Raw genomic sequence first — 15,935 nt, forward strand, 5'->3', positions numbered from 1 at the left:
GTCTTTAACAAAGGCAATATGGCGCTTGGCAGCTCCATCCTAAAGGAGAAGCTTGTTCAAATATGGATTGTGCCAGATGGATTCCAATCATGAAAGGGACACTTCCTACGCCTCCCTAGAAGCAGGAAGGCTGGTGTCTCTGGGGGACCTCAAGCTTCACTCTCCTAGGTCCATCTAAGAGAGCAAACGTGGGACAGGAAGAATCAGGAGGCAGAAATCAGGGCGCTGATGAAGATCCAAAGGAAGGGCAACTCTGATCAGCACTGACCCTATGATGCTATTAAATTGGGAGAGGGATGGGGGAGGGGTGCGATTCATTCCTTTGTCAAAACAACCATCACCACCAAGCAAACAAGCCTGTCCCCCCCCCCCCGAAAACTCTTATTTGAGGAAAGAATTGACTGTGAATTTCTTTTAAATAAAAAGCCCCACTCTTACCCCACCTCCCCATTCAGAAGTAATAATAATGACAGATGATTGCGCCTTTATTGAGCTGTTTCTTCTCTGCTCATCTTGTTTCTCTCGGCAAAAAAAAACGGGAAGTTCCTTAGAGGCAGGGACCATTTCACTGAGTTGGGATCTGTAGTTTTTCACCACTCTTTGGGGAGGCAGTCCACATCATACCATGCTTACCATGGACAGCACCTATGTGTCCTACGCCAGGGGCTAGAGATATGACAAAAATGTAAGGCCCTGCACTCATGGAACATACAGTCTATCAGCAGAAAAAAACATGCACTTGTGCAATAAGTATGGAGAGAATGTAAGGAGAATAAATACAAGGTATGAAAATACAAGTAGTTGGGAGGGGCTAATCCCATTTATATTTCCATTGTCTATTCAAGGAACGTGGCTATTCTGTGCAATAAGGTACATCTATGGACTCAGGTGACAAAGAACGTACCCATCTCTTCTAGGCAGTAACAAGGTACAGATTACTTTGGTATTGCAGTAACAAAACTCCATGATCATCAAATTAAATTCAAATTCCTTTGGCATTCAAGGACCTCTACCAATGGCTCAACTGTCCAGGTTCACACCTTGTTATCCCTTCCCAGGACACACCCTAAGCTTTCCTACCTCCACCCCTTTGTTCACCTCCTTTTCCTTCCTCCACCTCTTCACCTCCGCTTGTCAGAACCTTCCGCTTCCTGGGCTTAGTTTGAATACTGGTCCTTTTGTCATGGAGCATTCTCTAGTACCGCTTTCAACTAGAGGCGACCTCCCCCTCCTCTGAACCTCCAGACCACTTTGACTTTGCCCTTCTCCCACAGACCTAACTCCGTTCTTTCTGACTTTCTAGGTATCTGTATTGTAATTATCTCATCCTTCTTCCTACATAGCTTCCATGAGAGCAGGGACACTCTTGTTCATCTTTATGTGGCCCACATGCCTTATACAGTTAACATGGAATTGTTGTTCAGTCATTGTGTCTGACTCTTCATGACCCCATAGACTTGTCATGGGGTTTTCTTGGCAAAGATACTAGACTGGTTCGCCATTTCTTTCTCCAGTGCAACCCCATCTTACAGATGAGGAAGTGAGCAAACAAGGTTAAGTGACTTGCTCAGGGTCACATAACTAGTAAGTGTCTGAGGCCAGATTTGAACTTGGATCTTCCTGACTCCAGGCCTGGTGCTCTATGCCCACAGACATAGAAGGAGGTGGTATCAGTTTCACTCAATGAACGAAGAAGGAAGCAGAAAAGAACCACAAAACACCTTGGTCCTTGGAGGGAGCCAACATGCTCTCCCCACACTGGGTCCCATACTCCTAGATAAGTAAGCAACTTTCTTGACTTAATTCTCCGGACTTTCAAGCCCTCCAGAACTGGGCCCTGCCCCCATGGGCATAGGGGCTTCTAGAGCTTGAAGGGTCCACAAAGACAACCTAGTTTAGTGCCATCATCTCACTCCAACAGATCTGGGATCTCAAGGATATCAATGACATAGATCACAACCCATCCACAGAGGCTCATTGGTCCTTTGTCTATGTCTTTCCCATAGATCCACCACGAGGGCTCCACACAACAGACTGGGGTTTCATTTTATAGTTTAGGAAATTGAAGTCCCACTGTCTCCCAGTGTCAGGTCATAAAACAAACATTTATTAAGCACCTAATATGTGCCAGAAAGGGCAGCTGCAGCGGATACAGTGCTGGGCCTAGAGTCAGGAAGACTTCTCTCTGTGAGTTCAAATCTGGCCTCAGACACTTACTAGCTGCGTGACCCTGAGCAAGTCACTTAACCTTGTTTGCCTCAGTTTCCTCATCTATAAAATGAGTTAGAAAAGGAAATAGGAAACCACTCCAGTATCTTGGCCAAGAAAACCCTAAACAGGTCACAAAGAGTCAGACACAACTGAAAAATGAATGAACAACAATAACAAATGTGTTGGGCACTGTGCTACATGCCCAGTATGCAGTATCTATGAAGAAAAGCAAAACAGTCTCTGCCTTGGGGGTCAGGTAGGTGGAGCAGTGGATAAAACACCAGCCCTGGAGTCAGGAGGACCCGAGTTCAAATCCGACCTTAGACCAGACACTTGACATGTACTAGCTGTGTGACCCTGGGCAAGTCACTTAACCCCAACTGCCTCACAAAAAAAACAAAACAAAAAAAAAGTCTCTGCCCTGGAAGAGCTAACATTCTAATGGGGAAGACAACATGTAAACAACCATGTACAAATAAGATAAAAATGAGATAAATCAGAGATAATCAATAGATGGAAGCGCTATTGTCGTAAGAGGTAGGATTTTAGCTGGACCTCATGACTCTAAGCTGACATCCTTAGGGCTACTCCGTGAAGAGATAGAATCCTCTTACAGATTTTCTCCATCTGCAAACAACATCCAGCCCAGGGCTGGACACATAGTGCTTGTTTCATCGAGTCTGACGACGAAGGTTTATTCAAGCTTAATCAAGGGCATCCAAATTACTTCCCAAGTCAACTGAGGCTGGGGAAGGCACACAATGGGGGGGGGGCATGGCTAAAAATGTCATCAGAAAGGGAAAAGAACAGGGTCCAAGAGGACCTTGTCCTCTGGACAAGGGCGGGGAGAGAAGGGAGAGAAGCTAGAATCTGAAGAATTTGTGAAAACTGAGAAACAGTAGCCACAAGGTCCAAACAGACAGGAGAAAAACTGACAGGAAGAAACTTAGATCTATGTCCAGAAGAAAACATTTAGGATGTTATCGTCTTGTGATTGTCTCCACTCTTCAAAAGTTGCCTCTCCTTTATTTGAGCTTTGAAAGTGCGGGGACTGGAGAAGATAAAAGGAGGCACATGAGTCACACAGAGCTGTTCCAAGGGCAGAGGTGTCAAACGCCACCTCCACAAAACTCCCGAGTGCAGCCTGAACTAGATTAAGATGTAACTAGGAAATATTTAATGAAATAAATAAAAGTGTAATGCTACATAGATAATGTTAACTTGCAATTTTCTTTTTTTTAAATTAATTTATTTTGATTTATCAACAATCATTTCCATAAGCTTTTGGGTTTTAAATTTTTATCCCTCTCTCGACACACACAATCTGATATAGGCTCTACATATACATTCCTATTAAACATATTTTCACATTAGTGATGTAAGAATTAGAATCAATAGGAGGAAGCACCAGAAAAAGGAAACAAAACACATCAGAAGAAAAAATAACTTATAATTTTCTAAGTCAACATGGGGCACAGGGACCTGTTTCTATCTGCCCTTGACATTACGTCTAGGTACTGATACCAACTCCATGTTATGACTTAAATGCTCTAAGTCACACAGTCAAACTAAGTCCACTTCAGAGACTAAAAAGGTACCTACACTCCATGAATACTCAGCCTTTAAGTGCTAAAGCGAGGCTTCCTGACCTAACGGGATCACAAATTGAAGCACGGCTCAGGAAATTTCTTATAAATTCGTGTCATTTTAGGATCAGTTCAAAGAACTAGGAACATTTAGCCTGGAGGAGAGAACCTTAAGAGGCAGGCAGGACATGAGAGCTGTCTTCAAGTATCTGAAGGCCTGTCCCATGGAAAATGGATTAGCTTTCTTCTGCTTGGCCCCAGAGGGCAGAACAGAAGCAGCAAAGAGGATAATTTGAGCTTGATTCCGGGACAATCAGCCATCCAGAAGGAAAATGGGCTGCCTCTGGAGACTGTCGGGCCCCCCTTCAGTGGAGGGCTTCAAACCCAGGCTGGAGGGCTAATTATTGAGCAGGATGTATTCCAGGCTCAATGGGTTCTGAGGTCCCTTTGGCCTAAGATTCCATGGCTTTGTGCCTTCTTATAAACTAATTCTCTCTGACATAAAACTATAACATACACAAGATGTGACAGTGACCATGCTATTTCCACTCATAACTCTCTTGTCCACTGCCCACTTTACACTAACTGTTGGCCCAACCAAGCATGGCTCCCATCTCCTTCCCTCCCTCTCATTCTCCTCTCACTCCTCCTCACTGCATTTCCCTTCCCCTTTGTGGTGACCTCAAAGTTCTGCCCGGTCTGGGCAAGCCTGGAGACTCTGACTGGTCACTCAGTGTTCCTGTGGTCACCTGGGCAGTAACATGGCGGCTCTTCCCACACACAGTGACAATATAGTATGTGTCTTCACTTCCCACATCACTTGATTTTCCAAGTGTCTTTCCCCTTACCCCACCTCTAGGGACTGCCCAAACCAATGAAGTCACTCTTAGGATCACTCACTTTGGAAAAAAAAAAGAAAGAAAGAAAAGAAAAGAAAAAAAAAAAGGCCACATTTTAAGACCTGGGCAGAACAGGACATAGTCACGCCAGCGCCAACAGGGCTCAATTATTCTTGCTATTGTTAGTAGCCCGAACAAAAGTCAAATACACAGATATTTCTCCTGCTAAATATAGGAATTATGGCACCTAAGTAACTTAAATGCTCATGCAAGTCTCTGCACTGGGGGCCTGGGGTATCTTAGCTATGATCCTATCAGTCTTCCATAACAGCTGGACAGGGATTCAATGTTTCCAAGTACTTTCATATCCATTACCTAGTGTTCTCTTCACAGCAGCCTTCTGAAGTGGAAATAATGTGCATCATATTTAGAAAACAAATGAGCAGTCATTAAGTGACTGCTGTGGGCCCGATGATATAAATGCCAAAGTGAAACATTCCCTGCCCTCAAGAAGCTTATGTTCTACTAGGAAGATACAATGTTTCCAGAAAAACACACACACACACATGAATGTATGAGAGAGAGCGTGTATGCGTGTGTGTGTGTGTGTGTGTGTGTATAGTACTGGGCTGAAGAAGGAGTTGCTACTATGTGCAGCCAGTGAGCGAATTTGTTTTGCTTGATTACGCGTATTTGTTATAAGAAATCTGCCTTTCAGTCCTTTTTCCCCCCAATGAGGTGGGTGGGAGGGAAATGAAATATATCTCTTTTAATTTTTTTTAAATAACAAGATAGAGGGCTATTAAATATGTGCCAGGTCGAATGCACTTTCAAATGAGGTCAATGTATCATTAGTTTTATTTAACTTTTACTTTGTTATAAGAAAACTCACAAAGTGGGAGTTGCGTGTATGGCGATGTATAACTAAAACACATTAATAAAATTTAAAAATTTTGGAAGGAAAGAAAGGAGGAAAGAAGGGAGGGAGGGAGCAAGGAAGGAAAGAAAGAAAGGAGGAAGGAAGGAAAAAGGGAAGAATGGAAGGAAGGAAGGAAGGAAGGAAGTGAGGGAGGGAGGGAGGGAGGGAGGAAGGGAAGGAGGAAGGAAAGGAGAGAGGGAGGGAAGGAGAGAAGGAAGGACTGGAGGAATCTGGAAAAAGATGGAGCAAGGCATCAGAGGAGCCTGGCTGTGCCATTTATTGTCTATGTGACCTTCTCCTCCTTCTTCCAGTCTACCTACAGGTCTTAGCTTGCAGGCCCCTGGACTGGATGAAAGGAACCTTAACCCAGGGTTCAGAAACTTCTTTTTTTAATTTTCTGATAACTGTATTTCAATCTAATTGACTTCCTTTATAATCCCCACATATTTGACTTCATGCATGTAAAAACATGACTGAGAATAGTACCACAGGCTTCCCCAGACACTGCCCAAGGGGCCCATGACACAAAAAAGGCTAAGCACCCCAGGACTAGGCCATCTCTAAGGTCCCTTCCAGCCCCAGCTCCATGAACCTATGATCTTACTCAGCCATAGCACTTTTTTTTTTAACACTTACTGATTCATTACAGAGGGTGGGAGCCTTCCAAAGGCAGTCGGGCAGCGAGAGTGTGATAGTGCAATCACCAGAAGCCAAAGCTCCTACAAACAAGACAGTCTGGGGGTCCCAAAGTTGGCAGTAACAGCAGTCTGCCTCCGCCACTCTCCCTGTCCTCCCCAGACTCCTTTTGTTTCTTACTTCCTAATTGGTTCTTAGTTTTATAATGTGATTAACTACCGTGCATTCGGTGTCATGGACCCCAATGCTTCACACAAACCATGGGTACAATACTCCCAAGCAGAAACCAGATTAAAAAGCAACTGGGAAATATTTAGCAAAAGAAAAAAATACACTAGAACATAGTTAATGCTAACAGGTGGTTTTCTAAGTCAAAACATGGCCTGCAGGGATCCTTACATACAGTTTAGTGGCCCCATTTTTATTTGAGTTTGACATTATTACTTTACAGAAAGGTACTTAGAGAATTCTTATCTGTAATTGCTCTGCAATTGATAAATCAGTCAAAAAACCTTTTTCAGCAAGTATTTGTATGTGTCAGATAAGGCATGGGATTCATGGGAAGCCTCATCTTCCCGAGTTCAAATCTGGCCTCAGACACGTACTAGCTGTGTGACCCTGGACGAGTCCCTTCACCCTGCTTGCCTCAGTTACCTTACATGTAAAATGAGCTGGAGAAGGAAATGGCAAACCACTCCAGTCAGTATCTTTGCCAAGAAAATTCTAAACGGGGTCACGGAGAGTCGGACACAACTAAAAAATGACTAAATAAGAACAGTGTGCCAGGTACTGTGCTGAGCCCTAGGAACACAAAGAAAGAGTACAAAAAAAAGTCCTTGCCCTCAAAGAGCTTACATTCTAATGGAAGAAAATGTTCTGACATAAGTTATCCACAGCTGGGTGGTATAGTGTAGATCACCTGACCTGAAATCAGGAAGACAAGTTCAAATCCAGCCTCAGATGTTTACTAGCTGTACTGGCCTGAGCAAGTAACTTATCCCGTTTGCCTCAGTTTCCTCAACTGTAAAATGGAGATAATAACAGCACCTACCTCCCAGGGTTTTTGTTAGGATCAAAAGATACAACATTTGTAAAGCATTTAGCCCAGTGCCTGGCATATAGTAAGCACTATATAAAGGTTGGCTATCAGTATCTCATTTGACCCTTAAAATGTTTCTGGGAGGTAAATATTTTCTAAACGTTAAAGCCTCGAGGATCTACAATTTCACAGCTGTATGAATTTCCTTTACCCATTTAACTTACAATAATTCTTATAACTCAGTAGATAAATCTTAAAGAGAGTGGCATGCCCATGTCTACACAGCTAACAAATATCTGAGGTAGGAGTTGAACCTAGGTCATAGATTTGGAGGTAGAAAAGACCTTAGAGGTCATCTAACACAACCCCTGTGATTTATAGTTGAGGAAACTGAGGCTTGAGAGGCAAAATGATTTGCCTACAGTCACAGAGCTAGGGTCAGACAAGGGATTCGAACCCAGGCCTTCCTAAGCACAATGGACTCCAGCACAACCAATTAGGCCACACCATCTCTCCAGAAATGTCTCACTCTCAATTATTTCCTGCTCTTCCTGTAAATAGCTTGCTCTGTATATATTTGTTTGATGGTTGTCTCTCTGATGGGCGGAAGGACCCAGACCCCAATGTCTCTGAAAGTCACCCAGCCTCCCTCCCCCCACTTCATGAGAAAATGTTCTTCTTGTTTCAGGCCCGACTCTGTAATTCCCTTATCAGGACTGAGGCAGCAGAGTCCTGACCCAAGGACTCCTTCCCAAGATGCCTGCCCAAGGATCCCGTCTCTGGCAGCTAAACAAAAAACTTGTCTTTTCTCCCTCAACGTCTGGCATACCCCCTACACCTTCCCACCCATAGCTCCCAAAGACACCTGGACCCCTTAGATTACCTAATTAGCATCCCGGGCATTCCCTTCCCATGTCCCTCTTCTATATAAGCCCTAGATGTACCCCATTAGGGTGCAAGTTCAACAAAGGGACTTCTCTTGCTTCTACTGGCGTTACAATAAAGATAGCTTGAGTGTGTGAATTTGTTCCAGTTGACCTCCTTAACATTCTCGGGGTCCCAGCACCCCTAACCTCTACCCCAAACCTCTTCATCTCCTTTTAGATTGTAAGCCCCCTAGGAGCAGGGACTAACTTTCACCTCTTTTTGTACCCCCAGTGCACAGTACCCAGCACATCACAGACACTTGATATTTATTTATTGATTGATTGATTGATTGATTGATTTTAAACAGAGGAGAAAGCTGAGGTTCAGAAAGTGCCTTACCCCAGTTTATAGAGTTATTAAGTTCAATGCATTGGCTGGAATCCCCCAGATTCATTAAGATGTTTTTGTTGCTGTTGAATTAAGTCCAGTCCGACTTCGTGACCCCATTTGGGGTTTTCCTGGCAAAGACACTGGAGTGGTTCGACATTTCCTTCTCCGTCACAAAGATGCAGATGCCTATTATAAACCTCTAGATGTCCAGTTTTTATCAGGTTCTTTTCCTTCTTTTGTCATAAAAGCAGGAAAATAAAGACACATCCAGCCAATGGAGGGCTCCTGATTGAGGTTCATTAATGGCTGTTTTCATGAAAAACAGAAATTCATTTAATTGCTAGTAATTTCCTTCTTGAGTAAGCACATTAAAAACATTCCTCGGGAGCAGTCTACTCAGCTGGCCAATGGACAAAACCCGGCTTTCCAAGTCTGTCTGAGCACAAAACTTAAGAGCTCAGGAGATGATTAGCCGACATGTCTTCGAAATCACAGGAGACAGACAAAGTGAGACCAAGAATAGTCTTCATGTTTCTCCAGTAACGGCCCTAAAATAACCAACTCTGAGTTTATAATTAAAATTTAGGGAGAGAACAGATGACAAAATTTGAGAGACAAAGCCTACTACCGCCCCCACTCCCCTGAAGCTGGGTCTCTGACAGTTATATAACCCAAGAGAGCTTTGTACAGCTCAGAAAGCATCCTGATTGAAGATTCTTTTCAGGCAAAATCATAAAACAGAAGAATCTCGAGGTGGGGGTGGGGAGAGTCTGAGAGACAGGGAAAGGGAAGAAGGCAAACTCCAATTGCCTCCATCATCAAGTCCACAAACAATAACAATAACTCAGCCTGGCTCCCCAGGCTACCTTTCCAACCAAAGGAAGTTTTTTGTTAGTAAACACGGCCAAAGAGCAGGCACCATATCCCCTCGCATCCCATCACCAAAGGGGCACTGAACAGATCTGGGTGCCTTCCACGTGGCTTAACTCAGCATCAGCAGAATTTTTCCCCTTAAGTGTAGATGGCCTGTTGTCCATAGTAACGCATAACTGGCACCGGTCCAAATTCTCACAATAGTCAAACAAAAGGGGCTAAAAGTTAAGCCTGACAGGAAATTTGAGAATAGGGAAGGTGGTAGATTATACCTATTTTCCCAAAACATACATAGGCCTGAAACTGCAAAAAAGGGCAATGTTACAAATAAGGGAAACCAAGCAATCAAAAAGTACTTATTAGATGCCTACTATGCGCCAAGTGATGAGTCACAAAGACATAAGTTAAAGTCTTTCATGAGGGGAGTCTCATATACATATATGAATTTGTCCAAAAATTATAATGGACAGAGCTCTGGGCTCGGAATCAGGAAAATCTGGGTTCGAATCTCACTTCAGATACTTCCTAGCTATGAACACTGGATGCGTGATGCAGAGCTCTCAGTTTCCTTATCTACATCTATCTGGAGTTAGTGACCTGTGGAGTCCCTCTGGGCTCTAAATCTATAAGCCTATGCTCCTAACTACAAGGCAAATTCCAGGGAGATAGTGGAAGAGGGGAGGAGAAGAGGAAACAAGAAAGGAAAGGTCCAGAAAGGTGCTGGTAAATGTTTAACCACCAGCTTTCCAAAAAGAAAAAAATGTACCCACAAACCACTGCATTATTAACATTAGTCGGTTACTTTCTTAAGCCCAATTAGGAAACCAGTAATTCAATTCTGATTTATAACATTTGACCATTTCTGAGGTATAAATGCTCCTCCCACTGAAAATTAACAATCAGCTGGCACAAGTTGGGTCCAGCACACCCCTGACAAAGGTTTCATGTAGAATGTGGGATCTGAATCAAATATTGAAAGAAGCTAGGAATTCTAATAAGTGGAGGGGTATGAGCATTCAAGGTATGGGGAATAACTCCAGGGAAATTTCTGTTCCTGGAAATAAAGCCCTGTTTATAGACACTAGAGGCAGCTAGATGGCTCTGTGGATGGAGTGCTAGGCCTGGAGTCAGGAAGACCCAAGTTCAAATCTGTCTCAGACACCTACTATCTATGTGACCCTGTGCAAGCCACTTAATCCTGTTTACCTCAGTTTCCTCATCTGTAAAATGAGCTGAAGAAGAAAATGGCAAACCACTCCTGAGTTTTTGCCAAGAAAACCCAAATGGAGGCACAAAGATTTGAACGTCACTGAAAACAACCAAACAACAAAAATGATCGACACCAATACTAATGGTTTGTTTTTTGCTTTGGTTGTTTGGGTTTTGGGGGTTTTTTTGGATATGATAAAGGAGCTTAAAGCTAAGTGGTAAAAAATGTCTTTAAATCTTTCTTTATGGGTCTAGGAGGCCAACCAGCACTTGTCACTAGCCAACCTGCAATTTACAACCTCCTTCCCAGTATACAGGCGCAGCCATGGGCTGAAGTCATCGCAGGCTAATTTGTGTACTGTGATTAGAAGGGGCATCTACAGGCTGGAAGCCTCAGTCTGGATACGGCTGCAGCTGCTCTCCATATGGCACGTGGAGGGAGTAGCTGGGCCCAGGCCTGCTCAGGAGAACACAGAGATCTCTTACCCACAGAGAAAAAAACAAATTTAGAGTGCTATAGCAGTGAACTAGCTTTTTTTTTTTTTTAATCAGCACCCCAAGGATCCTGTCTGCCTAGATGAAGTTTCAAATTTTCAAATCTGAAAAGTATGTCACATCCATTAGGTGAATCAGGCAATGAGAGCAATTCACTGAGCCAAAGCATTTCAGAGAGATCACACACCCTACCTGATCCAGTATTTCTGGGCTTCAGGAGGGCGTTTTGTGAAAACATCCCTATTGTTCAGCTAGGGGAAAATCAGCTGTATGAAATGAGGCAAATTCCAGTCAGCCTGGTAAGAGGAAGAAAAGGAAGGGAACACAGGCTGGGAGGGAAAGGACTTAGCTCCTGACCACCACACTTCACCTAGACTTTTCTGTACCTTTGGACAGACTGCTTAAATGTGCCTCATTTTGCTCATCTGAGAAATGGGGATACAGTAACATATCTCCAAAGCGTTGTGGGGCACCCAGAGAAAGAACTATGGCGTCTGAATGACCATCAAAGCATACTATTTTCTCTCTTTTTTTTCCCCCACCCTTTCTCATGGTTTTCCCCTTTTGTTCTGATTCTTCTTTCACAACATGACTAATGTGGAAATATGTTTAATATGATTGTACACGTATAGACTACATCTGATTATTTGCTGTCTTAGAGAGGGAGGAGGGAAGAGAGGGAGGGAGAAAAAAATTTGGAACTAAAAATCTTATAAACGTGAATGCTGAAAACTATCTTTACATGTAATTGGGAAAAAATACTATTAAGTGGAAAAAATAAAGCTAAATTTTTTTAAATTTAAAAAATTAAAAAACAAAGTGTTGTGGGGACTAATCAATCATTTATTAAACACCTCCTATGGGCCAGCCACTGTGCTAAGTGCTGGGGATACAAAAATAAGCAGACAGTCCCTGCCCTCATGGAGCTTACCATGTAATGGAAGAGAAACAACAAATACGGACAAACAAGCTATATAAAGGAAAACTAAAATTATCAATAGATAATACTGTAGCCCACACTGATTTTAATTAGAATTATTATATTTTATATAGTAATTATATATAATTATGTAAATATAATAATTTTTATTTATTATATTAATCATTGGTAATCATTACTAAATATTTAACAGGAACAAATGAGGTAACCAACATAAGAGCCCAAAATTTAAGGGGATGGTGGGATTATTTCAAGAGATTGTTATAGTCTTTGGGTTTGCCCTGGAAAGGCCTAGTTTAATGCAGCATAACATGTGAACTCCTCAGCCTGACATTTAAAGTCCTCTCCAATCTGGCTCCCATAAGGCTTTCCAGTCTTATGTCACGGGACTTCACCTTCATACTCTCCATTCCAATCAGACCAGCCTCACATTGGCCACTGCCCATCTCCTACCTCCACCCCAATGTCAAGTGCTTCCCCACGTCTACACCATCACCATCTGGTGATAACTCTCTCCCAGACAAGGCCTTTCCTGACCTGCCCAGGGCACTTTTCCTCTTAAAAACATCTTGTGTAACTGTATACCTGTTCTACATCTAACCCCACCAATGGAATGTAAGCTCCTTGAGGACAGGGAATATTTCATTTTGCTCTCCACATCCCCCAACACTTAGCAGAGTGCCTGGCACACACAATAAGTGCTTTTTAAGTATCTGTTGAATTTGAACTCAGACCAAGTGAATTTCAGCCCCAATGCCAAGTCTGACTTAGTTCAACCAGATAGAAACAACAGCTCACAGGGAAGAGCTAGGTTACCTCTAAAGGGCCAAGTTTGCATAAAACTCAAAAGGGGCAAATAGAAGACAAAAGAAAACATGGCCAGAAAGACCCTCTAAAATCCTGCCATAACCAGGAAGGCCCTGCAGGCCCCAGTCACTGTGCAACTTGTCCACTTATATTTTTATCTCTCACATGCAATTTAACAGGGATGAGGTTGAAACAGCTCCTACAGCCTTCTGGCAGCCATCCCCAAGGCCCAAGGAAGATGATCCAATAAGCACAGCCCAGATTTTTCTAGGACAACCCCATCCAAAGAAATGAAAGCATTACTAAGATCTTGCAAAAGAAACGTCCTTTTGTGAGAGCATACAACTCTGGTCTAAAGCTTCCTGCTCCTATTTCTTGGGCTTGTTATGTCTAACTACAATTCTCCCTTAAGAGATATAGTGGAAAGAGCACTGGATTTGGAGTCAGAAAGACTGGAATTAAAATCCTGCCTCAGACACTTACTAGCTGTGTGACCCTAGACAAGTCACTTAACCTCAATGGCTTCAGTTTTCTCCTCTGTGATATGAGGGGTTGGAATAGAGAAATATGATCCTATGGGAGAAATAAGAGAGTAGAGGAAAGGATTCCTCTTTGGAAGCTGCTGCAACCCATAGAATGACTAGAGATCATGGCCGCTAGCAGGAGCTTGGGAAAGAGAACTTGGAGAGGTGCCAAGCTTAGATCAAGACATGGGCCTTTCCCTCAAATGGCTTCCTGATCATTTCTGCAAGGCTGCTCTCCTTGCACAAATTCACTGTTCAGGTGTCACTGGTGCTAAAGCTCCCAGCGTGCTCTCTCCTTTCACTGCAAATACTACCAAACCCAGTTGATGTATTGATTAATTTTGCAAAACTTTTTTTTTTTTGCTTTCTTTCTTTTTAAAAATTCCTTCTCACTCGGGCTTTCTCTAGGTAGGGAAGGGGAGGGAAGCTGTATTTTAGAAATGACAGTAAGATTTTTAAAAAGCAATAAATTTTAAAAAATAATAGCAGTGCAGGAGGGGTAAAGGTCATCTAGTAGATGAAATCCGAGGCAAAAATGCTAGAATTTTCCCCAAATATTGGATTTATTTTCAATCCAATAAGCCTGATGAAAAGACAGCTATATAGATGACTATTTTCAAGGATAAATCCGTGTGTTATGATTGTGCATTTTACTGGGAACAATCTAGCCAGATAAGCGATTTTTCAAGTTAGAAGAAAGTACCCAAGAAGGATAGTTGTCCTTGGAAAGGAAGCCTACTTCTAGAAGAGAAGAGATACGCTGAAGTCTTAGGATCAGTTCTGATGGAGGAATGTGGGCGAAACAGGCAAGTTTTCTCAACAGTTCTAGTGGGAACCATGGGCGAGAATAAATCTGGAAACACTTGGGCAAAGAACAGCCATAGGGAAGGCCCCGGGGGCAGGTGAGCACCCCTCTCAAGGACAGATCAGTCATTTTTTCTTCAGCTTTTAAAAAAGGCACAACTTCCTGGCCAATTTACCCCTTCTAAAGTAATTTTTGGTCTCTCTTCAAAGTGCAAAAATCTCCCAAACATTTTAAATAGTCCTCAAAGTGACGGGTGGGGGGTGTGGAAGTTCTGTTTTGTGACTTCTGAGAGGACTCAAATATTCTCCTTCCTCTTCCTCTTTTCTTACCCCCAAAGCAAAAAGTGGAAGAGGAAGGGGGCAGGGAGAATGGAGCAGGGGCAGATCCCAAGCTCAGACCTATAAGGCTTCATGGAGGAGAGAGACTCTGAGCTGGGCTTTGAAGAAAATGGGAATTCTGGGTTTGGGGCTGTCCCCCACCAAATCCTAGCTGTGTGACCCTAGGCAAGTCCCTAACCCCTCTCTCAATACCCCAGGCACTTCCTAAGTCTGTAAATTGCAGAGAATTGCTGACCTGCGTTGGTAGTGAGCCCCCTTTACCAATCCTAATGAAATCTAAATTGCATTCCCACTCCTCAGAAGGAAACCAGGGATTTTAAGGGACAGCAATGAGGAGGGAAGGCATCCCAGGTATGAAGAGTCATGTGTGAGGAAGAACTGGGCAGCCACCATAACACAGTCCAAGCAGGACGGAAGAAACCCTTATGACTCACGTACATTTTCAGCTTTGGACTGTCTGTAGCTTTCCACTTTCCTCAAAAGAAGCCTCAGAAGCATCTATACTATCAAGACCACATAGCTGGAAGGGGCCTTAGAGATTAACCAATCTAATCCCCTCCATTTGAAAAAATGAGCAAACCAGAGTCCCGAGAGGTTCGTTAATTTCCCTAAATTCACACAGCAAGTTCCTAGCAGTGCCTGGATTAGAACCCAGGTCCCCTGAGCTTCAGTCAAGTGCTCTTGCCTCTCTCGTATCTCTGAGCAATGGGGCAAAAGAAAGTCTCTTGTGGAAAAGGAAAGAGCAATAAACCTCACTGCTTCCCCCACAAAACAAACGAAGGTTCTCTCTTTTGAGGCTAATAAGACAACCGTCTTGGCCTCCGTCATCCTGCCTAACGCATACAACTGTACAACTTTACTCGTCTCTTCCCAGGTGCACAGGCTGATTTGACCCTATGATCATTCACTCATTTATTCAAGAAATATTTAAGCGTCTACTATGTGCTTAATAAGCACGGGGGTACAAAGAGAGGCAAAAGACAGTCCCTGCCCTCAAGAAGCTCACAGTCTAATTGGGGAGACAACATGAAAATCAATATATACAAAGCAAGCTACATACAGAATAAAATAGAAAAAAATTAACAGAGGAAAGGCACTGGGATGAATGGGGCTGGGGAAGGCCTCCTGCAGAAGGGGAGATTTCAGTTGGGACTATGGTTTTCATCACTCAGGTCAATGTCTACCTACCCAGCTCACCAAAGCACTTCACAAGCCAAATGTGGACCTGCAAGGGATTGTGGGCCATATGAATAGGTGATTCCCCAGGATCCTAGCACAGAGTTAGCAGACAAATGAAGAAAGGAAAAGGTGTTTATTAAGCGCTTACTGGGTGCAAAGCACTGTGTTAAATGCTGGATATACAAAGAGGGAAGACAACGAAGACAACCCCTGCTTTCAGGGAGTTCAGATTCTTTGAGGGGGAATATATTTGGAGACTTTGCATTTTAGAAAAAAGT

General features: G+C 43.1%; 1 protein-coding gene across 2 annotated transcripts in view; it reads right to left on the reverse strand.

Moving 5' to 3' along the window:
* Positions 1-15,935, reverse strand: part of SH3BP5 (SH3 domain binding protein 5) — an 89,354-nt gene that overhangs the window by 56,525 nt on the left and 16,894 nt on the right. The window lies entirely within an intron of this gene.

Source organism: Vombatus ursinus, unplaced genomic scaffold, assembly GCF_900497805.2.
Source record: "Vombatus ursinus unplaced genomic scaffold, bare-nosed wombat genome assembly UNPS02014799.1, whole genome shotgun sequence".
Taxonomy (NCBI): Eukaryota; Metazoa; Chordata; class Mammalia; order Diprotodontia; family Vombatidae; genus Vombatus; species Vombatus ursinus.